This window comes from Euleptes europaea, chromosome 19 (assembly GCF_029931775.1).
Source record: "Euleptes europaea isolate rEulEur1 chromosome 19, rEulEur1.hap1, whole genome shotgun sequence".
In the NCBI taxonomy this organism is placed as follows: Eukaryota; Metazoa; Chordata; class Lepidosauria; order Squamata; family Sphaerodactylidae; genus Euleptes; species Euleptes europaea.
Window position 1 is genome coordinate 34,838,757 of NC_079330.1, and position 25,623 is coordinate 34,864,379.

The 25,623-nt window shown below is 46.7% G+C and overlaps 1 protein-coding gene across 17 annotated transcripts in view; it reads right to left on the reverse strand.

Moving 5' to 3' along the window:
* Positions 1-25,623, reverse strand: part of MSI2 (musashi RNA binding protein 2) — a 565,100-nt gene that overhangs the window by 223,466 nt on the left and 316,011 nt on the right. The window lies entirely within an intron of this gene.

Below are 25,623 nucleotides of genomic sequence, written 5' to 3' on the forward strand. Positions count from 1 at the left end.
AGCAGCTCCATAGCTAACGACTCTTCTGCAAGGGGGGGAAAAAGGTTCCTTTTCTCAGCAAAACAAACTCACATCTGCCTTGAATAGAGGCTATTCCTGTCCATGGGAGGGGGCGAATCGACAGTCTTAGATCCTTCTGAGCTAGAGATCTGCCAGGACCCACGAAGGGCCAGACCAAATTATTTCGCGGGCCTTAAACACCCCCGGGCCTGAAGTTCCTCACCCCTGGTGTAAATGAACTACACAAAAAATAAAATAAGTACACAGGAGATGCTCTTCAGAAACACAAGAAAGGTCATGTCTGAATGAGCCAGGGTCTGCCCCCCATTTCTGGCAGCCAAGGCAGTCCTGTCACTGGAGATGTGGGCAGGGGGTAGGTCTCAGCAAAACCAACCAAGAGTCTTGTGACACTAAAAACTAGCACGAACACAGTGCAATCCTAAGCAGATTTACACCTGTCTAAGTCCACTAGAATCAAAGGCTTTAGCAGGGTTTAACTCTGCTTGTGTGTGAAATGCCATCAAGTCACAGCTGACTTACGGCGACCCCATAGGGATTTCAAGACAAGAGACGTTCGGAGGTGGTTTGCCATTGCATGCCTCCATGTGGGCTGAGAGAGTTCGGAGAGAACTGGGACTGGCCCAATGTCACCCAGCAGGCTTCATGTGGCGGAGTGGGGAATCGAACCCAGTTCTCCAGATTAGGGTGCTTAGGGTGGCAGGAGTAACAAATGGGAGGTCTGCAGCCCTACAGGGATCCTCAGAGATTGTAAAATATTGTTTTATGCAGAACCACCCACACTCTTGTGGAGTGTACGCCAAGGACCTACCGCAAAGAGTCTATTCATAGTCTAAGTTTACACAGGGGGAGGAGGGAGTGTAGAATGGGGATGAGGGTACAGAGAATGAATATGCACCACAAGCATTGCTTAGGTGCTGCTGCAATGGAGATGAGGAATAAGAAATCAAGCCCTCCCGGAGATTAAGGGGGATGTTTTAACCACATCATTTCTGGAGAGTTTTCCCATGTAAAAAAGTGCTCTACCGCTCAGTGGAGAGAGAAGTCCTCTGCCAAGTCCACCCAGGGAGATTTCTGACCTGGCTGCCTGCACTGCCAACCTCTGGACTTGATCCCACCACACTGCCCCGGCACTCCCTAACATTATGCCTAAAGGATCATCATTAACTGTCCTACAAAGTTCAGTGCTGTCCAACGTTCAATGCCGTCCAACGATCTGTGTCATTTTTAAATACTGCCATTCTCCCCGACAAAACATGATAGACAGCTAATAAGGAGCCGAGCCAAAGTGCTGAATGGTGGTAATTATGCGGTGGTTCAATAGGCTGAGACCACAACTGCGCGGAACTTCCACTGTGAAATGTAAGCATGCCCTTTCCCCAGGGCTCTTATTTAAATATTGCTCCATCTCCCATCGCCTCGCACTGGAAGGATACTTCTCGGCACGCTTCTCATAAAACCGCGTAATTATGAATAATGCTTCATTTTAACAAAATAAATCACCCGGCGTCATAGAACAGGCAGCTAATTCTGACATACTTGAGGAATTTTATTAAAATGCCAAGCATAGTGAAGCACCGTTTTCCTTGAAATACTGATCTTCACTCTTTCATTGCACTAGCTAAGTGGGGCTTGGAGACAGAGCAGTTTAGTTTGCATGTTTAAAAATCCTGATCCCCCTCCCCCATCATTTCCAAAACGCTGTTCCTAAATGGTTTAGCATTGAGAATTATAGTGCATTTAGAACCCAGTTTGGGGGCTCTGGGCACTGTGTCTGGAGCTTCTTCCAGCTCCTCCAAATTGTTTGCTGAAGCCCTGGGCAAATCAACCCCAGTGGAGGCTTTCCTGTCTCTTTCATTCTCCGGTCTGCCGTCACCTGTAAAATTGTACAGAAAACAGAGGGTGCAGACAAGGTGTACAACCAATATTTGAAGCAGCCATATAGGGGTCAAACCCTATAGATCTGGCCTACCTAGATCCATACTGGCTTCTCTGTATGGAAGGGGTGGGGAACGTCAGGCCTGGGGGCCGTTTAAGGCCCATGAAATCATTTGGTCTGGACAAATTCAAGGCAGATGTGAGTTTGTTTTGCCAAGAAAAGGAACCTCCCCCCCCCGCCCTTGCAGAAGAGTTGTTAGCTATGGAGCTGCTAGGACTGCCCAGAACCAACGGGTTGAAATTAAATCAAAAGAGTTTCCGTCTAGACATTAGGAAGCACTTTCTAACAGTTACAGTGGTTCCTCAGTGGAACAGACTTCCTCGAGAGGTAGTAAGTGCTCCTTCCCTGGAGGTTTTTAAGCAGAGGTTAGATGGCCATCTGTCAGCAATGCTGATTCTATAACCTTAGGCAGATGATGAGGGGGAGGGTATCTTAACCACCTTCTGGGCATGGAAGAGGGGTCACTGTGGAAGTGGGGGGGGGAAGGTAGTTGTGAATTTCCTGCATTGTGCAGTGGGTTGGACTAGATGACCCTGGTGATCCCTTCCAACTCTTGAGATTCATTGATGACATTTTCTTTGTCTGGACTCATGGCAAAGAAGCCCTTGAAAGATTTCACCAGGCTTTCAACGACTTCCACCCCACCATCAATCTAACTATGAATTACTCCGAACAAGAAATCAACTTCGTAGACACCACAGTACGGATCCACGGGGGACACACAAGCACCACATTGTACCGGAAACCGACGGATCGGCAAACGTATCTACATGGGTCCAGCCACCACCCCAACCATATCAGACAATCCATTGTCTTTAGCCAAGCCCTACGCTATAGTCGCATCTGCTCCAATCTTTCAGACAGATACACACTTGAGAGACCTACAGCAAACATTTTTGCAACTACAATATCCTGCTGATATGGTGAGAAAGATGATTGAGAAGGCCAGAATGATACCCAGGCACAACTTAATACAAGATAAGCCCAGAGAGAATGACAACAGAACACCTCTGGTTGTCACTTATAGGTCCCAACTAAAACCAGTCCAACGTATTATTAAGGACCTACAACCAATGCTGGATTGTGACACTTCCCTCGCTGAAACACTGGGGGGGGGGGGGCGTCCCTTTCTTGCTTACAGACAGCCGGCTAACCTAAAACAACTTCTCACCCATGATGATAAACTACTTAACAGGAACATGGACTCTGGCACCAAGGCCTGCAACAAACCAAGGTGCCAACTTTGCCCTCATATAGATTCTAGGAACATCATCTCTGGACCCACCAATGTCAGCCATTCTATCTCAGGTTCATACCCCTGCTCATCTTCTAATGTGATTTATGCCATCACATGCCAGCAATGCCCTTCCACAATCTACATTGGACAAACAGGTCAGTCTCTTAGACAAAGATTAAATGGACATAAGTCTGACATCAGAAACCACAATATTCACAAACCAGCGGGAGAACATTTCAACCTTCCAGGACATTCTGTTGCAGATTTAAGAATAGCAGTTCTCTTACAAAGGAATTTCAAAGGGAGATTGGAAAGAGAAACTGCTGAATTACAGTTGATATTCAAACTAAAGACAATGCATTTACCTGGGCTGAATAAAGACCTTGCATTCATGGCTCATTACCAATGCTGATTTCTCCACACCCATCTCTCCCCTGGACATCACAGACTCTTCTGCATACCACACCTAATCCCATCATGCCTGCTATTCACATTTACATACTGTTAACATTTACATACTAATGCTTGTCTGAATTCACTCTCCTCTACTTAAAGACAGATGGATTCACATTCTAGCTGTATCTGAAGAAGTGAGCTGTGGCTCACGAAAGCTCATACCCTGCCAGAAAATATTTTTGTTAGTCTTTAAGGTGCTACTGGACTCTTGGTCTTTTCTACTCCTTCCAACTCTATGATTCTATGAGATTCCTGAACTGGAGACTGAATGTGGGTCTTCGGCTCTGCCCTGGACTCTCCTGCATGAACATATGAAGCCACCATACATCGAGTCAAACAGGTCGACCCAACTGTAGCTCTCCGTAGTTTCAATCAGGTAGTTTCTCCAGCAATTGAGGGGTGGAGGTGTTCCTGGGGCCCCATCCTGGACTTTTACCCTGGGCCCCAGAATCACTGAAGCCGCCCCTGTTCACAACAATCGTATAAAATAGGTTGGAGCGGGGATTTGAACCAAGGTCTGCCAGTACTAATCCAACACTCTAGCCCCTACACCACACCGACACTCCTCACTTCCATAAACTTGCTCATTCTTTGGAACTGGTGAAGGTTCCTTAAAACATCCACCTGAACCTACACGATTCTCCCTTCAGAAGGCAGATATAAAAAAGGCTGCTGCTTCTTTCTTTCTTTTTTGCAAAGGAACTTTTCAAGCCATCAATCCAGGCTGGCCTGAGGCAGCAGCCTCCCTGTGCCGCTTTGACCATGCTGCTCTCTTGAGATAAACGGGACTTTTTACAATTATCTTTTGCCCACAAGCAACACCTTGGGGGTGGGGGGAGAAGCAAATCTTTCTACCAGTCAATAATGGAAACTTTCAATAGATCAGAATGAGAGATATTTGCAGCATGTTTCAAATCAAGTTCAGAAAGATAGCTGGGGAAAGGAGGGGGGGCAGTCACCTTTCTCCAGCTTTTTGCACACTGGAAAAGGGTGTTAATTTTCAGTTTAAAAAAGGAAACATCTCTTACTTATTTCAAGGAAGTCTAAATCTCATCAATTTCCCCCCTCTTAAAAAATACTCAGTGCAGATTAGGACTATGACTTCAATAGTATTTTTTTTTTTAAATGATATCAACTAGAAAAAGTGTATTGTGTACTGGAGGCCAAGTTTTGCTATTTTTTAAAATAAAAAGGTAAGTTTTAAAGATTTTTATTATCCAGTCAAGATGCCAATTTAAGCTTCAGATGGTCCCAAGGCATAATTTCTTTGTGTGTGTGTGTGCGTGAGAGAGAGAGAGAACTTGTGAATACTCTTCTCAACCATTCTAAGCACATATAGCGCATGTGCAGGAGAGGGGGAACATGATTCAGACAGCAAGCTCCACCCCCCAAACCTCAGGCTGGCCCCCTGTTACACCTCTGCTACACACCATTGTGTAGAAGAATGTCAGGTTGTTGCTGCTGGTCAAGACCTTCCTCTGCCTGAGACCTTGGAGAGCTGTTGCTAGTCAAAGGAAAACTGCCAGGCCTCATACTTGTTTGCATTGTGTTTTGAACTATTGCTAATTAGTAACCCTAGCCCTAATGTAATAAAACGCCTCCTGCTGTTATTATTCGATATCTCATGGTACTGGATTGCACTGTTGTACTCTGTGTTATTTGCCTTGAGTCTCCGTGAGAAAGGAGGGCTATAAATAAAGTGAGCAAATAAATAAATAAACTAGATGGAGTCTGATATGAGGCAGCTTCCTGTGTACATCACTCCCAGAGCCTTGGTGTTCAGAGCAGGCATTTTGATTTATTTGTTTAGATATTTATACCTTGCCTTTCTCCCCAACGAGACCCAAATCAGCTTACAACATGGCTTCCCCCGCCTCCATTTTTTCCTCACAACAATCCGGTGAGGTAGGTAAGGCTGAGAGTAAGTGACTAGGCCAAGGTTACCCAGCAAGCTTCTGTGGCTGAGTGGGGATTTGAACTTGAGTCTCGCAGATTCTAGTCTGACACTCTAACCACTGCGTCATGCTGGCAGCTTACTTGCTCAGTCAGTTTATATGATATTCCACATGAGACTAAAAGTAGACAGGATTTGTGACTATGTGACCCTGGGGCAGTCACTTACTCTCAGCACAACCTACCTCACAGGGTTGTTGTGAGGATAGAATAGAGGAGGGGAGAATGAAGCTATTTTTGGTCTTCATTGTGGAGAAACATGGGGTATAAATAATATAAATAAATCACACTGGAGTTGCAAAGAGGGGGAAAAATCAAATGTAATTCAGTTGTCATGGGCCTTAACGGGGTATCCTGTCTCTTTGAATAACTTCAATTTCCCACAAATCAGACACTCTAGCTCAGGGGTGTCAAACATGCGGCCCACGGGCCAGATCCAGCCCGTGGAGGGCTCTTCTCCGGCCCGTAGAGCCGAGGCAGCTTTCCCCCCTCCCCTGACCTTTTCTGAGCTTCCTGGAGCCGCTATGGCCCTGCGCGCCAGAGGGAAGCCTTCCTCCTACCCCACCCTGGGTGCGAACGGGCCGGAGCAGCCCAGCAAGTGCAGCCCAGATCCTTCCCCCTTCCCTTTCTGAGCTTCCCAAGCCCAGCCAAGATCATCCCCCCTCCCTCTTTGTCTTCCTCTTCCTCTCTTTCATTCTCTTTTTCTTTCTCTCTTCTCACTTTCTCTCCCTCTTTCTTTCTCTCTATCACTCTTTCTTTTCTCCCTCTTTTTCTGTCCCTCTGTCTCCTTTTCTCTTTCTTTCTTTCTTTCTTTCTTTCTTTCTTTCTTTCTTTCTTTCTTTCTTTCTTTCTTTCTTTCTTTCTTTCTTTCTCTCCCTCCCTCCCTCTTTCTTTCTTTCTTTCTTTCTTTCTTTCTTTCCTTCCTTCCTTCCTTCCTTCCTTCCTTCCTTCCTTCTTTTTTCTTACTTTCCTTCCTTCTTTCCCTCCCTCCCTTTCCTTCCTTCCCTCCCTCTCTTTCCTTCTTTCCTCCCTTCTTTTCCTTTCTTTCTTTCTTTCTTTCTTTTCTCTCTCTCTCTCTCTCTCTTTCTTCCCTCTCCCTCTCCCTCTCCCTTATCTGTTTTACTTTTTCTGTCTCTCTCTTTCTCCCTCTTTATTTCTCTTTCTCCTTTCTCTCTTTCTCCCTGTCTTTCTGGACTGGGAGAGAGATACAGTCCAGATCTCGGCTGGTGAGTCTGATGAGGGCTTGCCAGCCAAGGCAACCATGCCAGTACCACCCCAGTCCAGATCTGGGCTGGTGAGCCCGCTGCGAGCTTGCCAGCCAAGGCAGCCCCCCCTCCCAGTACAGATATAGGCTGGTGAGCCCACTGCAGGTTTCCTAGCCAAGGCAGCCACCCCCCTGGTTTAAAACTTTTAACAAAAATTAATGGCAGGGACTAGAGATACAAACTTCATAGAAGACACTTTCAAAGTCAATTAATGATATTATTTTTTACTTAAAATACAAACATACTTTACAAAATAATAAGACTGTTAAATAAAAGAAAATACTGTAAGAATGATATTATTGTAAACTTGTTTGTGTTTTAAGTAAAAAGCAATACTATTAATTGACTTTGCCTGCGTCTTTTGTAAAGTTGGTATCTCCAATATCTGGCATTACATTTTATGTATTTATTTGTTTGTTTGTTTGTTTATGTACACATGGCCCGGCCCAACCAAGTGACATTTATGTCATATCCGGCCCTCCTAACAAATGAATTCGACACCCCTGCTCTAGCTGACAGATGATCCCATCCATTTCCAGAGCCATTCGCCTGCTGTAGACGAGGCCTGAGGCTGACCCTCACACCAACCCACCACCTCCTGGATGCGATTTCCACAAGTCCAATACCCACAATCCGCACAGTTTCTCTTCTGCAAGGGGGCATTCTTCTAGGGTGCCTTTTTTATCAGTTGATAACAGGCATAGAATCATAGAGTTGGAAGGGACCTTCAGGGTCATCTAGTCCAACCCTCTGCACAACGCAGGAAATTCACGACTACCTCCTTGCCATATCCCCAGCAACCCATACTCCATGCCCAGAAGATGGCAAAGCCTCTGCTTAAAAACCTCCAGGGAAGCAGAACATATCACCTCCCAAGGAGGCCTGTTCCACTGGGGAACAGCTCTAACTGTTAGAAAATTCTTTCTAATGTCTAGATGGAAACTCATTTGATTTAATTTCAACCCGATGGTTCTGGTCTGACGTTCTTGGGCAACAGAAAACAACTCGGCACCATCCTCTATATGACAGCCCTTTGAAGATGGTTACCATATCCCTCTCAGTCTTCTCTTCAGGCTAAACATACCCAGCTGCTTCAACCTTTCCTCATAGGACTTGGTCTCCAGACCCCTCACCATCTTTGTTGCCCTCCTCTGGACACGTTCCAGCTTGTCTACATCCTTCTTAAATTGTGGTGCCCAAAAATGAACACAGTACTCTAGAGGAGGTCTAACCAGACCAGAGTAAAATGATACCATCACTTTGTGTGATCTGGACACTATACTTCTGTTGATACAGCCCAACATCGCATTTGCCTTTTTAACTACTGCATCCTACTGCTGACTCATGTTCAGTGTTTGATCTACTAAGACCCCAAGATCCTTTTTGCACACACAAGTCTCCCCCATCCTATAATTATGCATTTGATTTTTCCTACCTAAATGCAGAACTTTACATTTATCTCTGTTGAAATGCATTTTATTAGTTTTAGCCCAATTCTCCAGCCTGTCAAAATCATCCTGTATCCTGGCTCTGTCTTCTACCAAATTTAATAAGCATCCCCACTGTTCCTTCATCCAAATCATTTATAAAGATCTTGAACAACACAGGGCCCAGGACAGATCCCTGAGGCACTCCACTAGTCACTCCTCTCCAAGTGGATGAGGAACCATTAACAAGCACTCTTTGGGTGCGATCTGTCAACCAGATCCACCTAATAGTAATAGGATCTAAATCACACTTTCCCAATTCGTCAACAAGAATATGTGGAACCTTATCAAAAGCCTTACTGAAATCAAGATAGACTATGACTACAGCATTCCCCTGATCCAGCAAGGTAGTAACTTTCTCAAAAAAGGAGATAAGATTAGTCTGACAAGCATGAAAGGGACCACATCAGAATGGGACCTCACAACCCTGTGTTGACAACCCCTCAACACACATGCCTGAAGCCAGAGAGGTTAATATGAACGTGGGACAATTTCACTTGCCACTAATGCAAACAAACATGGCCAATAACTGCACCTTGGCAGAGAAGAGGACACCAGAAAAATAATTATTCTTAATTCATCAAACTGTTTCCATTTTTGTATTACCTTGAGAGGTAGGTCAGAAAAAATCTGGATGTCTTTCAGTTGTAGCTGACAGGGTCTTCTCTATGAAGTCGCAATATTTCTTCTTTGGCACTTAGATGCAGAAACTTAACCAGTATACCCCTTGGAGTCCTGTTCTTTCTCGCGTATGCCGAGTTGATTCCGTATATTTTCTCGATCTGCAAAAACTCTTCTTGGATGCCAAAATGTTGTTGTAGAAATAGTTGTAATTCTCCTCAAAGATGCGTAATTCCGAATTTTCTTTTTTTCTTGGAACAGTTGGATTTTATTTTTGCTTGTTTTTTTAAAAAAAAATCTGTGGCAGCTGATACTTCACAAAAACAAAACTGTTCTGAACTCCATCCACAAGATTCTCTCACCAAATTTATACATATATTATTTATTTGTTACCTTTTAATCCTTTTTTTTAAAGAATTGTTATTATTTTCTCATTTAATACCTCATACATGTGTCACTACTCAGTTATAAAAATTAATAAATGTAAATTAAAGTCTAATAGAATTTCTAATACAAATAAAAATGACTCCCCCTTCACTTTCTTCCGTCTGAAAATAAATTGTAAATACTTTTGCTAACACCATAATCCCCATCTATATAAAAAATTCATCCTTGTCCTGTTTTATCTAATACAAATCTTATGGTATCCTAATTAGCCATTATACAAAATATATACATGGGATTAAATCAAAATTTAACCTTTAAGTTGATCCATGTAACTTGATCCTTTAAAATTTATCCTTTAAGTTGATCCATCCAGGCCTCTAAATTTCAGATTTTTATATGCTTGTCAGATAATTATATCGTGTAGATCTAGACGTTCATCAGTTTCTTGATGTTTCCCTTTGTGATATCTCAAAGTTTCTTCTTGAACTTGCAGTTTTTCTTCTTTTCCTTTTCTCCTTCCATCTCTGCTCAACCTGCCCCAGCCAATGAAGCATCCTTCCATCAGCAAGGCAGCTGGGACAGCCATCCCTATGAACCTCAGCACCTGAGCTCAACAGCAATGGGCGGCAAGAGAAGAGGCTGTGGAATCTGGACCCCACAGAGCTGTGTCTGCTTAATGAGGGAAGATCCAAGGATCTCCCAAGCAGATTCTCTTCACCCGGTGATCCGGGATCCAATCTTCACCCGTGGGGACGTCACCTTTGGTCCATGTACACGGGGCCTCACACTTCCTCTCTGCACCCCTCCCTTCCCCCAACTGATAATGCGAGTCTCAGTCTTCACGGCAGATAATTTGACGCTCAAGGCCAACATTAGCAATGCCAGTCTCCGAGCTAATCAGCAGGCAATTAGCTCAGAGAATTCAGGATGGCGCATGAGACGGAGAGGAAACCCAGAGATGCTAAATTATCATTTCACAGCCATAATACTGCAGGTTCCCCACCCCACACACTACCATTCTTCAATTTACTTCCAGGGACAAACGAGAACATTAAAAAAACCCACCCACACTGTTGTTTTTTGCTTAATTCTAACATCTCATTCATCACTGAATTTGAGAACTAAATTGTATTAATGGAACAAATGATTATTTTGGAACACACAAAGAACACTCTCTCGTTCGAATGAACATCAAGAGTGAGGTGGGGGAACAGCCTCTTACTTTACATGTTCATTCTGTCTGAATTCATTTTAAATTGTTGTTGAATATTGTGAAGTTTTAATTAGTTCTCACACCAATTCTTACCAGCAACAATTTAAACAACTGATTTGAGACAAGGGAGCACACAGCTGAAGTGGAACGTGGAATATGATAACCTAATGTGTAAGTATAGATTAATAACCTTTACTCTGTAGAAAATGCTTTATTTATTTCCCACCCTTTTCACTGTAGAAAATAACCCATAGGATTGGAAGCTTAGCCAGTTTCTCTGGGAATTAAGCATGTTGTAGAAACCACACCAAATGGACTTAGCCAATGGACTTAGGAAAGATAGATATAGGTATAGTCAGAAAAATCATGGTTACATCAGCCCAGAGCCAGCACAAAGGTTTGAGCAACAAGAATTCGACACGATGCAAACTAAAAGAGCAGTCCCTTTACTCCATGTGCCTTGCACAACCTGGATATACCATTATTGCAATTTGCACCATCACACACAGAGATACACACCCCATGTGTAGCTAAGTATTCTGGGGGAGGGGAAGGAGCATGTGTATGTACATTCACATCTACGTGTGCATCTGCAATGCTCGCCAGCAATTCAGGGCATATCTGAGTGGCCACACAGCAGCTGAACTCCTGAAGCCCTAATGGAAGCCTTGTTCTTATCTTCAAGAGAACATTTTACGGGGGAGCCAGGCAAATCTCTGCATCTACCAGTGCCCATTATACGTACGCGAAGAGGTAATGGCTGTTCCTGAATGCACAGCAGACATATCCCAGAAAGCTACAACCAATCACAGGTCTGCAATGCACATCCACCTTGTGTCTTCAGGCACCTGGGGACACACCCCTCCTCTGCCTGTCATGGCAAATTCTGGAGAAACACCAGGCCTTCAGCTTCTGGAAAGCCTCCAAGTTAGCTGACTGGGCAGCTGTGTTATTCTTCCTGCTGTTGACTTTTTCTTCTATGACCCCCTTGAGTTTTATGACATTTCAAATTGCTAAATGGTGTTTGATAGGAGCTGCTCAGAGGATCTTTGGGAGATGGGAAAGTGGCATATAACTTTACCAAAGTAGTCAACAAGGGGAGTGCGGGGCTGGGTTTTCCTTCTCTTCCAAGTAGCCTGGAGTGGGATGGGGATGGAATGGCACTGCGCCTCAGGTCCCAAGTTTTGCAAAGGGCACAAAGGAAAGGAAAGTGGAAGAACTGCGGATCCATTCAAATTGTGTCATGTGGCAACCTCTCCAAAACTGAAAGGGAGAAGAACTTGCTGCAGCTTTCTGTTTAACAAAGCCAAGAGTGGAAAGGTGGAAATCATTAGATAATATGATGTTGACACAGCCTTGTGGTTACAGATTTAGTTATCAAGGGCCTTGTCTGGAAATTCTCCCTCCCTGTTCATATCCACACTTGTCTTCCAAATCAGAGGCAGAATTGAAGAGCCCATGAGAAACCTTCAGAAGAAAGCAAAGTGTGACTCTTCCCAAAGTCTTCAGCAGCAGCACACAAGGGATCACCAACAAGCATGACGTGTTCCTCCACTATCCCTTTGTTTTGTGCCAAGAAAATACAATATGAACTTTTAGGTGAATAATACAACACGAAGGTGTTTTCCCAGATTCTGTATGAAGCAGACATTTGGATTTCCGGTGTGGATGAGAAACTAGATTGTGTTTTGAACAATTTTCTTAGGAGAATTACTGGAACCCCGAGGTGTGTTGCTGGGCCTGCCCTCCGTATGCAATTGGCCCAACCTTCGCTTGAGGCACGTGCGTGGAGGAGAGAAGGTCTAAATTGCCTGATGACAATTGAAGGAGTTAGATTGGGCCAGTACGGTTGGGAGGACCAGACGTACTTGCTCCGGTCTGGTCTTGGGACTCCCCCCACCAGAGAAGTTTCCAGAGTTCCACTCTACGGTTTCAATCTTCTCACATCGTCGGGCTCTCCTTTTAGCTCGTTTAAATGTCTTTCCATCCATGGTCATGTTGGGCAGATATACTGGGATACCTTTTCCGGACCGTCTCTGCCCATTTAACACAGACAAAATTGAAATGTTGGACCATCTGATGCTCCGCTGTCCTCGCTGGTCTCAAGATAGAGATGCTCTTATTGCTCCAATCCTCACCAGCTTGAACCTCCCTCTACATGCCTGGGTGTTGTCTTTTTTGCTTGGCGTCTCAACTAATGGTGCAGCCACAGCGAATGTTGCCCGCTTTTTTGCCAGAGTGGCTGCTCTTAAGAAGAAAGAACTCTCAACGCCTACCTCTGGCAATTTTTAGTCAGTTCGCTCCACCCCCAGTTTATTTTAGTTAGGATTTTTACTTATTGGGCTGACGCCTAATTTTTAGCACTGTTAACTTAAGATTGTATTATCCTTATCATGTTTACTATGTATTATGCTTCCTATCCTCCCTCGTCTTCTCCTCCCTTCCTTTCCTCCTCCCTTGGTCAAAGGCTGTGGTCATAGACCTAACAATAAATTATTATACATATAAGACATGAAAAGTAAAATATAAACTTGTTTAGTGTTAACTGATGGGAAATTCCATCTGTTTCCCAGCACAACGGCAAGTGCTGGCTCTTACCTTTTTAAGGCCCCAGATGGCTTGGGGCTGGGTGACCTGAAGCACCTTCTCCTCCCGTAATGCCTAGCCCTCCAGTTTAGATCTGCCTCTCAAGCCTTGCTCTCTGTGCCCCTGCCTGGAGAGGTGAGGATGGTGGTGAACAAAGACAGGGCATTTTCTGCGGTGGCCCCTTGGATTTGGAATGCCCTTCCCCTTGAGGCTCATCTGGCACCTACTTTGCTTTCTTTTAGGTGTCAGGCCAAAACACATCTTTTTGCCCTGGCTTTTAACTAGGGATTTTATTTCACAAGCTTTTTTGATGGCTGACTTCTGTTTTACGTATAGTTTTTATGCCATTTATGTCCAATGACTTGTTTTCAATGGCTTGTTTTTATGTTGTTTTTACTTGTGAGATGCCTTGAACAGGACTCTGAAGAAGCAGCACAGAAATACCCTACATAAATAAATTCCAGAATTTCTATGCTGCAGGATGGTGAAAGTAGCATTTGTCCACTTCACAAGTGAGTCTTGAAAAGTACAGTTTAAAGGTCTCTCTCTCTCTCTTTCTCTCTCTGCACAAAGTTTAAGAACCACTACAATAAGGACACACATTTGACATTAAACAGAGCAGGAAGGTAGTGGGCAAGGATCTTTCCCATCACCTGAAGAGAAAGTTCCTTCTCCCTGGGCATCTAGACATTTTGGTTTCCAATATGTGATCACATGGAGCAATCTTGTACCATATCCGACCATTGGTCCAGCTAGCTCAGTGCTACTCTACCTGGCGGCAGCTCCTCAGGGTCTCAGGCACAAAGAGGTCTTTCACAGCACCTGCTCCTGAGGTCCTTTAACCAAAGGTGCTGGGGGCTGAGCACAGTGCCTTCTTCATCCAAATGAGGTGTTTCGCCACTGAGCCTTGGAGGAAGCACTAGTGCTGGCCCCCATCCAAGCAAGGGTCAGAAAGTACCCAAAGACCAGAAGTTACTGCAGATCAGTGCTCAATAGAGGTGAATGATTAAGTGGAAACGTGGCCACACAGACCGACTCTCTTAGCGTTCCTGTGTAGACTGTGGAGGGTTGCAGGTACAGTGCAGTTAACTCTGCACAACTAGCTTTCCCTGTAACTTGTGAATTGGGAAAAGCTGGCAGTTCTGGCAAAACCACGAGGCTCCCCATTCCAAAAGGCTTGCTGATCAGCTACCCCCTTTCCCCCCAAAGCAGACTGTTCAGGTGACTTTGACAGACTGCACCCCCAAGGACCTACTGTCAGGGAAATGAACCTCATCTAAAATGTTACAGATGGTTCCCCACTGGTGCAGATGAAGGACGCTTCCAACAGGAAATCCAGAAACAAAAAGCAGCATGTGTAAATTGCACTGAATTCTTTCAAAAGTCACATTTGGAGATCACATCAATGCATACCCTTGGAGGCCTTTAGCAACACCAAAAGAAATCGACACACCAAAGCCAGGACCCAATCTGCGTAAACCTGGGCGCCATCTACTGGCACATCCCTACAAATTCCCTACAAATTCCCTTGACTATTGGCATGACAGAGCCACCTCCAATCATAGGCTGCATTTGCAAGGCAGATTGTGAATGCCTTTTTGTCTCTACTTGGGATTCAAAACAAAACTGATGGTGGGAAAGGGCTATTTTTAATCTGAATGGCTACTTGTAAAGCAGAGTATTTCATTTCAGCGCCCTGCAGGATGTGTACCCTATGAACACATTATGCCGAAAATTCACTTTATCTGCTGCAGATTACTAGAATAGTTACAGAAGTACCGTACTTTGTCTGCAAACTTTTCTCCTGTGGGTGTGGGATTTTCTTTCAAAAAAATGTAGAGTAGTGATATCAGAGTCAAGGTTCTTGTGAAACAAACCAGAGCTGGAATCTAGTTTAACCACCTATTCCAAAGTAGGATAAAAAAACTTCCCTGTCCGATGTCCGCCAAGCCTGTTCTTAAATTTTGCCAAGGAAAGAGACTCCAAAACTTCCCTAGATTAGAAGTGGTCTTTTTGTTATGGCTTCCACATTCCCTGAATGTGCCACCTTCAAATCACAATTCAAGCACCGTTAAGGCAACCCATATGGCGAGCACCATCATATGGACACTTCCATGAGCCAATAAATAGCTGAACTGTTCTAGGAAACATCTCAACAATTGAGTCTTATTCTTCCTATCACTCACTATAAACCCTGTTACTTGTGGGTCTGGCGATGTTGTTTCCAAGGTCTTGGAGCTAATTTAAACATGACAACAGCGACACAAAAAGGAAGCACTCCTGCACCCAAACATGACACAAACTGCATGGAATGCTTACGTGGGCAAGTCCTTTTTGCACACTAGGGGTGCACGGAAGGCAGAGCACACTGAAAGGCTTTAGCTCAATCAGCCAGCCGAGCCTTTCTGCAAAGCTGAAGCAACCCTTTGCCTAACAGATCAACCAAGCCAACATTAGAGAAAGGCCAGCCCAGCTGATGGCTGCTACACCAATTGGCAGCTTGCAGCCTGCTAATAAGGTAGTTTCCCCCAGCAGTCTATCCTTTCCCTCTCTCTTTCCTTCTGCTCAGCTCCATCATTTTGTCTGTAGATGCATAGTAACTGTCAGGCACCTGCCTGTTTTTCAGTATTCACTGTTGTTCAGTGGCTGGCCAGGTGGTTAGCCTCAAGGTCACGATGTTATTCTCTGTACTGATGTTTAGTCTTATGCCGGCTCTGCCCTGGGAACAAGACCCTGAGAACAGGGAACGGGGAAAGGGTTGCCGTGGCAACCAAGAGCCGTTCTGAAAGTTTGCTTTTATTTATATGTCCTGCACCCTCAGCTTTTCCCCATTAGTGTCGTTGCTTATTTCCAAGTCACTTTCTGCTTACCACTGTGCTTATTTCTCAATAAACAACTTTCTATGGAAAACCTGTCTAGGAGTTCGTTTGTGGGATTTAGCTGGTGATCCAGAGCTGACTGTCGGGAGCCGACCTCCGGGGAGATGGAGCTGGTGCTCGTGGGGCTGGTTTTGGCAGTGCGCGGAACTGCCGTGGTGCTGTTTCCTTAGCTCTGCGTCTGGAAAGGGCAAGGAGTTGCCGACGACTTTCTACTTCTTCCGCAAGCAGAATCCACCCTTCGAGGGTAGGTGGGTCCCCTTGCATGAACCCCCAGTACAAGATTTTGGGATTCAGTGCTTCCCGGAAACATTGTATCCATGTGGCCTCGCTCCAGTCTGCTATTCTGCTAGCGAGTCGTTGAAATTCACTGGCAAACTCCCTGACGGATTTGGTGCCTTGGCGTAGTTGGAGAATGGTCGCTTTAGCCTTTTCACCCCAGAAAGGATCCTCAAAGCGCCTCCGTAATGCCCGCATGAAGTCATTTAAAGTCGAATTGTTGAATCATCCACTCCGCCGCTGCTCCCTCCAGCAGGGACGACACATATCTGACCCGGCTGTCCTCTGTGGGAAAGGTGGCCCCTTGTTCCCTCATGAAGCTGTCCGCTTGATGTAAGAAACACGGTAACCCCTCCGCCGAACCGTCAAAAGTTATTCGCAATCTCCGTGCTGAGCGTAGGGACGTGGTATCGGTTGCAGCGCGGGTGCGCCGGGTAGCCCCAGGGCTGGCTGTCCCGGTGGTGGTGCGCCTGGTTGCCCAGGCGGCGGCAGAACAGGTTGTCCTGGTAACGGGGCTCTCGATAGGCCTGGTTGCCCCGGCAGCGGCGGGGCTTGGTTGGCCTGGTTGTGGCGGGACGGGTGCAGGAGGCTGTGCTCATTGCAACTTGTCAAACTCCCGCCACATCACACCCATTTGGTCATGCATCTGGGCCATTTGCTCCTCCAATGCCTGGTTTCGATCCCGCAGACGTTGGATTTCGTCCGTGGCCCCCCGGTCCGTCCAGGTCGAGGCCCTTGGAAATTTGTAATCCAATCACCGAGGTCTTCCTCGGCCGGGTAATCCCCAACGTCTTGCGGAAAATTGCTGGCGGGATCAGCTCTCGCTAGCCGCGAAAGGCGAGTCGTCGCTCTGATCGGGAAGTTGTAAAATGAGGGCAAAGAGGGGAATGTCCAGTCCCCCTCATCCCTGTCTGGTGTTGCAGGACCCTTCGGCTGCGCTCCAGATGCCCGCGCGGCCGCAAGCACCTCCAGCTCAGTGGCCCGGGCATCGGCCGCTTCAGCAAACGATTGTTCAGTCTCTTGACGAAAACGGGGTTGAGTAGGACTTGCAGTCTCCACTCGTTCCTCCATGAAGGAGAAGGGTACTGGATCGGGTCCCTCCAGGAAAGTCTCCTTTCCTATGGCCGCATTCTCACCCACGTGGCGGTACCGATCCAACAGTCTGTCCCTGCTGTCCCTCAACCTCTCTGCGCAGCGCTGCCGGCAGGTCTCCTTCCACTGCGGGGTCTGGGAACTCCTGTCAAGGCTTCGGCGCTGCCGTAGATTCAACTCCATGACTGCGGCCTCTCCCGAGTCCACAGCCCATTACAAAGACTCTCCCTCCAGGATGGGTTGCTAGAGGCCCCTTCCTGTGACCTCCTCTCGGGCATGCAGGGTCTGTATCCTAACTTCCTCCTGGAGAAGTTGGCAGAGCACTTCTCTGGCAATAGCCGTTCCCGGTCTCACTTCCTGGGACAGCCTGTCACCCCCCCTCCAGAGGAATGGGTGAATTCAGCCGCCGCCGCCAAAACCAGCCCCACGAGCACCCACTCCATCTCCCCGGAGGTCGGCTCCCGACAGTGAGCGCGCCAAACGGTTCCAGAGTGGAGCCTGCCTTGTGTGGGGGGACCACGGCCACTTTGTGGCAGCTTGCCCTGGAACGGCCAGTTTCAAGTCCCTGCCCTGGGAGTACAACTCGGGCGGATAGAGACCACCGCCGGAGGAGCGCGGCTACTGGACGCGCCACCACCACCGTTCACAAGCCCCCCCCTGCTCTTACGCTGGATGCAGGGGGGGCCAGGGATTCCACTACCCAGATACTCGACCCCTCCGGGTCACGGATTACAAATACGCCTTTGCTTACCCCATCGGGGGTCCGGATTACAAATACCGCCGCTGCGATTGAGGACAGCACTGCCTCATCGGAGGAGGAAGAGGCGACCTGGGAAACGCCAGCGTTGAACCTGGTTCCCGCTCTCGAGCAGCCAAAAAACGGACTGGACAAATACACTTCACTATATTACCAGGCCTTCGTTATGCAGTAGTTTTGGGAGCAAATTGGCTGTGTGGACACAGCCCCACCATAGCCTGGGCAGCCAAAACAATTGTGTTTACCCAGCCCCAATGCAACCGTCATCGACGAGAGGTAGCAGTTCCAATACCCACCCTGGCGGCTGAGCCGAATGTGCCTCTTGACACCTCTCACTTGCCATCCAAATATGAGGACTTTGCTGATGTTTTTGAAGTCAAGGAGTGCAATGTGTTACCCCCCCACACCGACAGTTGGATTGCGCCATTGAATTGGTGAGGGAGGGCAATTTACCCAAAAGTAAAATTTATCCCATGAGCCCCAAGGAGAAATCTGTACTCAGAGACTTTCTGGACAAAAACTTAGCTCGAGGTTTCATCCGTCCCTCCACCGCACCTAATTGCGCCCCAGCCTTTTTCGTGTGCAAAAAGACCTGCGCTTATGCATTGACTTTCGCAAACTCAATGCAGTCACCCAAACCAATGCTTACCCCATTCCCAATTCCCGATTTATAGAGTCAACTAAGAGGGGGACGCATCTTTACCAAATTGGACTTGGTCGAGGCATACTATCGTGTTAGAATTAGGGAAGGGGATGAGCCATTGACTGCCTTTTCCAGTTGTTTTGGAATGTTTGAATACCTAGTCATGCATTTCGGATTGAAAGGAGCCCCGGGGGTCTTCATGCAATTAATTAATGAAATCCTGCATGACTTGTTTAAAGGAGTGGTGGTCTACTTAGAGGACATTCTGATTTACTCCAATACTTACAAAAAGCATGTTGCCATGGTCAGAGAAGTGCTACGTCGCCTCAGAGAGAACCACCTCTATGCTAAGGTCTCCAAGTGCGAGTTCCACCGAGACCAATTGACTTTTCTAATCTCTCACCAGGGACTGGCTATGGACCCCGAAAAAGTGCAAGCAGTAGTGGACTGGGAGCCGCCCTCGACTCGGAAGTAAGTCCAACTATTTCTCGGGTTTGCAAATTTTTACAGAGGTTTCCTCCTCAACTTCGCCCAAGTTGCGTTGCCCATCACCGACCTCCTTAAAACCAAGGGGAAAAGGAGTGCAGCAACTCAGCCGTCTGCTCGGATAGAGTGGCGGAACGTCAAAGAGCTTTTGAGACTCTCAAACGGTTGTTTACCACTGAGCCTGTGCTGAAGCATCCAGACTATCAACGGCCTTTCATTGTTCAGGTAGACGCTTCAGAAGTAGCCATGGGAGGAGCCTTGTTGAAAGAGGGAGACGACGGGCAATTACACCCGTGCGCTTACTTTTCTAAGACATTTTCCCAATCCCAACTGAACTGGCCCATTTGGGAAAAGGAGGCGGCTGCAGTGAAACGCGCTTTGGAAGTATGAAGACATTTCCTAGAGGGGGCAGATACCCCCTTCCAAGTCTGGACAGATCACAAGAATTTAGAAGCCCTGACGGGAACTTGCAAACTCTCAGCCAAACAAGTAAGGTGGGCGGACTTCTCCAAATTTCAGTTTGTAATAAAACATGTCCCGGGGAAGCAAAACCAGCTGGCAGATGCTTTGTCCCGGCTTCCCCAGTATCCCAGTAAACTAGAGCGCCCCATGGAGTCTCTTTTCACTCCGGCTCAGAGGGGATTGCCCATGTTAGCCGTGCAGACCCGGGCTCAAACACAACGCTCCCTGGAAGTCACGGAAGCGCCCGTGCACTCACCAAAAACACTCACCCCCCTTCCCCCAATGCCGCTGACGATAACGGCGGGGGAAGCGCCCGCTAGCTCTTCAGCCAGGGAGCCTCTCGAACTTTTTTAACCCAGCTCCAAACGATCCTCTCCTAGAGGGACTACCCATTTCTTTCAAGGACGCCTTGCTCCAAGGGTATCAAACTGAGCATTTGGCCAATACTCTCCCCACGGATCTTGACCAGCGCGGGGAACTCTATCTTAAAAACGCCAAACTATATGTGCCGGAAGTACTCCAGAGAGAGGTGTTGCACCTTGCGCATGGAGCAAAGACTGCAGGACATTTTGGGTTCGTTAAAATGCTACACCTCCTCAGGCAACAGTTTTAGTGGCCAAAAATGCGATCTGACCTGGACTTGTTCATTCGCAGTTGTCCCATCTGCGCCACTTCAAAACGGTCCCCGGGAAAACTGTCCGGATTGTTGCAGCCTCTAGAAACTCCCTCAGGACCATGGGAAGTTACTGCAATGGATTTTATGACTGATCTCCCTCTCAGTAAAGGGAAAACAGTACTGTGGGTGGTAACGGATCTATTTTCTAAGCAAGTGCATTTGGTTCCTTTAACAGGTTTGCCCTCCGCCCCAAAATTGGCCCGCTTATTTGTGTCACGTCTTCAAATATCATTCTTTTCTGTGCAAGGTGGTCTCCGGCCATGGACCTCAATATGTAGCCAAATTTTGGAGAGCTTTTCTCAAGTTGGTGGGGGTAGAGCAGGGGCTGTCTAGTGCGTTTCACCCTCAGACCGATGGGCAAACCGAATGGGTAAATGCTGTGTTGGAGTGTTATTTACGTTGTTATGTCAATTACCATCAAGATGACTGGGTGAGTCTCTTACCCTTTGCGGAATATGCCTACAACAATGCTGTGCATCAGTCTACAGGTTTCAGCCCATTTCACATTGTGTATGGAAAAGAGTTCGGCCCTCTGAGCAGTGTGAATGTTTCGAGGGAGAAGGGAGGTGCAGACTTTTCTGAGTGGGTACACACAATCCAAACCACTTGGCCATGGTTGCAGAAAAATTTGGAACGGGCTAAACAACGATACAAAGCCCAAGCCGATAAGCATCGTTCTCCAGGGTGGGAACACAAGGTGGGGGACTTAGTGAACTTGTCCACCAAAAACATGCGGTCCCTGCGTCCAAGCAAGAAACTCAGTGAAAAATTCATCGGCCCCTTTCCCATAGCGAGAATCATCAATCCAGTAATGGTGGAACTTCTTCTCCCTAAGGCTCTGAGAAAAGTCCATCCCGTTTTCCATGTTAACCTTTTAAAACGACATGCCCTCGCCTGAGTGGCACCCAGAAGTCCCCCCAGAAGTACCTAGCGTGGTGGGTGAAGAAGAACACTTTGAGGTGTCCAAAATCCTAGACTCCCGTATTCACAGGGGGGGACTCCAATACCTAGTTTGCTGGAAACATTTTGGCCCTGCTTACGATGAGTGGGTTGCGCATCACCACGTCTCCGCCCCCAGGTTGGTGCGTCAGTTCCACGCGTTGTACCGGGATCATCCTTCCCCGTCGGACATGGGGGGAAGGGGGTCTTACAGGGGACAGAATGTCAGGCACTGGCCTGTTGTTCAGTGGCTGGCCAGTAGTTAGCCTCACTGTGCTTATTTCTCAATAAACAACTTTCTATGGAAAACCTGCCTAGGAGTTCGTTTGTGGGATTTAGCTGGTGATCCAGAGCTGACAGTAACAGCAAGCCAAATGATTTGTTTGTTATGATATTTGGTCTGGATCACTGTTATGTGGGGGGGGGGTCCTTTGGCTGAGGGGCCAAGGTGGCTCTTGGCAGCCCTGCCTAGGTGTACACGCAATATAACCCATAGTGGTAGATCACTGGGGTTCTAGCTTTTTAAAAAAGCACAATGAGATGACCTTCCAAGACCCCAGTAGCCATTCCAAAGTCCCAGCATCATGCCCTCTTGAAGTACATTTCTGCGGCACATCCCAGTACGGGATGGATACATTCTTTTAGCCTCTGGGCCACGGCTGGGTGTTCTGTTAATGCCATGTTGAACACCATTTCCCTCACAAGAAAAGACTGAAAAATAGGAACTGAGCAGTTCTGCCCTCTCTACATCCCAGCATCCAAAACACAATTCCAATCTCAGCCCAAAGTGCTGCTCCCACAAGGAGCAGCACACAGCCCAACAGCCTCCTCAGTGAGAACCCGCAGACTTTTAAGATCGATGGCTCCCGTACACAGAGGAAGTCCCACTTCCTTGTTTAAAACTCCACCAGCTTGCTGTTGATAGCTCACTCCAGAAGAACTCTTTATTCCCCATCACCCCTGCAGCATAAGCTGTCCCCGCCCACAGTTTCTCCTAGACAAGTTAATAAGATGGAAGGCTCCCTCGAGGCCCGAAAGCCAGTGAACATTATCACTTGGAAGCCAGGCAGAAATACTGACACGTCAGAAATGACTCCAAACCTATTAATTACCCTCTCTTTCCTTGCCCGTCTCGGAGAGAATGCTTGACAAATTGAGAGGTGGCAGAGATCGGTCACTCCTGCCCCTTTCCCCTCGCTAACGAAGGCAAGATCTCCCCTTCCATGTTATTATCAATTAAACCATCACAAAATATGGAAGCACAAAGACCTTTTTAGAAATGGACATAGCTGCCCCCCCCCCCACCCGGTTTCAATTTTATAAGTAACAAGCCAATACGGATCAAAAAAAGGGGTGTGCATGTATTTATATACCACAGTGAGGTTTGTTTGTTAATATAAAACATACACTTTGGAAATAAACTCAATCAATAAAAAAATCAGTCTTGGCTTCTTGCATCAGGAAATGCAGGCAGGCAAGTGCGCACAGGCTTTCTATTAATTTTAGATAAGGAACTCTCGCCCCCTTTTCTCTCTCCTCCCGAACCATCTCATACAGTTTAATATTCATACCGGATGAGAGTCCCTCAGCGGCCTGCACCACAGTTCTGAGCTGTGTATCCCTGCAATGACTCTTCCTCTCCCCAAGCTAACCCCAGAATTGGCCTTTGGCAAGTTGGCCACCAAAGAGACAATTATGAACGATACCAGAATGGAGTAGTGGTTAGAGTGTCAGACTAGGATCTGGGAGACCTAGATTTGAATTTCCACTCTGTAGTGGAAGGTCGCTGGGTATCCTTGGGTCACTCATACACTCAGCCTAACCTACCTCACAGGGTTGTTGTTGTGAGGATGAAATGGAGGCAGGGAGAATGATGTTGTAAGTTGCTTTTGGTCCCCATTGGGGAGATAAGTGGGGTATAAATATCCAAATAAATCAATAAGTCACTGCAATCTACTCCGTGTGTGATTCAAGCTACAAAGCAGCATCAGGGATCCAGGAGCTGGCAACCAGCAGAGATGTTGGGAGGCCAGTACAGGGGGCGGCAATCAGCATCCGTGCAGGATGACATCACTCTATGGTTTCCATAGAATTTTGGGGAAAGTGATAGAACATCCCACCAGTGTGATGCTGGCGCTTCTGCATCACACCAGAAGTGACGTCATTGCACATGGGTACCAATCGTTCCCCCCTCTTTCGGCTGGCCTGCTTCTGCCCGCCAAACAGCTGAGTGTCGGTGGACAGAGGCAGGAATTGCCAGGAGATTGCCCGCCATTAGTGGGCACCTGGGAACCCTAGTCCGAGCTCATCAGTCCGTGGATGGGGGACCAAGGAAGACTGGTGCAGAGTACAGAGTGCATTGCTGTGCAGAGGAGGGCAATGGCAAACCCCCTGTGCGCATCTCTTGCCTGAATCATCCTATGCTTGGGGTCGCCATGAGTTGGTTGTGACTCCACAGCACGTTCTTCTTTCTTCCAAGGAGAGTAGGGTTGTGTACACAGTCCCCATTTCTCCCATTTTATTATAGAACCATAGAATCATAGAGTTGGAAGGGACCACCAGGGCCATCAAGTCCAACCCCCTGCACAATCCAGGAAATTCACAACTACCTCCCCCCACACACCCCTAGTGACCAGAAGATGGCCAAGATCTCCCTCTCATCATCTGCCTAAGGTCACAGAATCAACATTGCTGACAGATGGCCATCTAACCTCTTCTTAAAAACCTCCAGGGAAGGAGAGCCTACCACCTCCCGAGGAAGCCTGTTCCGCTGAGGAACCGCTCTGTTAGAAAATTCTTCTTAATGTCTAGACGGAAACTCTTTTGATTTAATTTCAACCCGTTGGTTCTGATCCGACCTTCTTGGGCAACAGAAAACAACTAGGCACCCTCCTCTATATGACAGCCCTTCAAGTACTTGAACATGGTTATCATATCTCACACTGAAACTGAAAAGCAGATTAAGCTGAAAAACAACAAATGGCCCAAGGTCCCCCAGTAAGCTTCACTCTAACCAACGTTTCTATGATCCTAGTCAGGTACTCTTAACTACTACATAACTTAATATTCTTGGGAATAAAATAAAAGCCTAAGAGCACCCCCTGCATGATCAGAATAAGATATAATCACACTTGTTGCTGAGAAATGCAGATGCCCCCACCCCCAGTAGTAGCAGACTAGACCAAGGCAAGACCACAAGCAGTGAATCAGACAGAGACACAAGAAATAGCCTCCCTTGTGGGCAGGTATGTGGGCCCCCCAGCCATCTTTAATTTTTTAATGCATTTATCAAGGCACACTGGCAATTCTCCTGTGATATGCCTTTTGAGTGTTTGTGGTTCAGAGTCACCAAACCCACACGCATGGAGACAGACAGAAGTTAAAAACAATTAAAATAATCTTAGGTACAAAAATCTCTTGGATATAATTGATCCTAATTACCCAAGTTGAAGATTTAAATGCAGCCTCGCATGTCTGGGTAGCTTCTGCTAAGGGCTTTATGAAAAGGCCATTGTATAAATCAATGATTGGATTTCCTATTCAGCGTCTTCAGATCTGACAGGCTTAATTTTGATGCAAAGTAGCCCCTGCCACAGCCTGGCCACCTACTATGGCTTTATTTCAAAGGTGAATGTGATGATAATCTGGGCATTCTGTGGGGCTACTTTCGTTTTTTAAAGCCTTAAACAAAAACCCCAAGGCCATTTAGCCAGGAAATGACCATTATCTCCTTCCTTCACTCCTTTTTATTAGTGTGGCTGTAATTAAAGGTGTGTGTGTGGGGGGGGGGGGAATCACATTTGAAATATCTATCTATCCATCTATCTGTGCAGATCTTTAGGCAGCACTTATCAAAACCCATCCGCATCGCCTGTCAATTAGGATTACAATAACCCCACTCCCCTGTTGCCTTTGCTATTAGCATTTTGATTGAATGTCTGTTGAGAAGTGACTGGAAACAGACGATTGTGCTCGGAAAGGAATGTCACTTTATTCCCTTTCACTGAAGCTTGTCTAGTTGTCTGCAGGCCTGACTCTAAAGAGACAAGACAGTTCCAAAAGCAGCAATTTTTTGATGTGTATTATTTATCCCCCCCCCCAGCAAAAAAAAAGCCTTCTCAAGGTAGGAAAGCTTGGTGAGGCACAACTGCCATAAAAGCACTTGACAGAAGGGGTCTTGGTGACCGCAGGTGACTGGCTTTCTGTGAGGACAGCCTAATGCTTAGCTGTCATGGAAAAGGATGCAGAGGG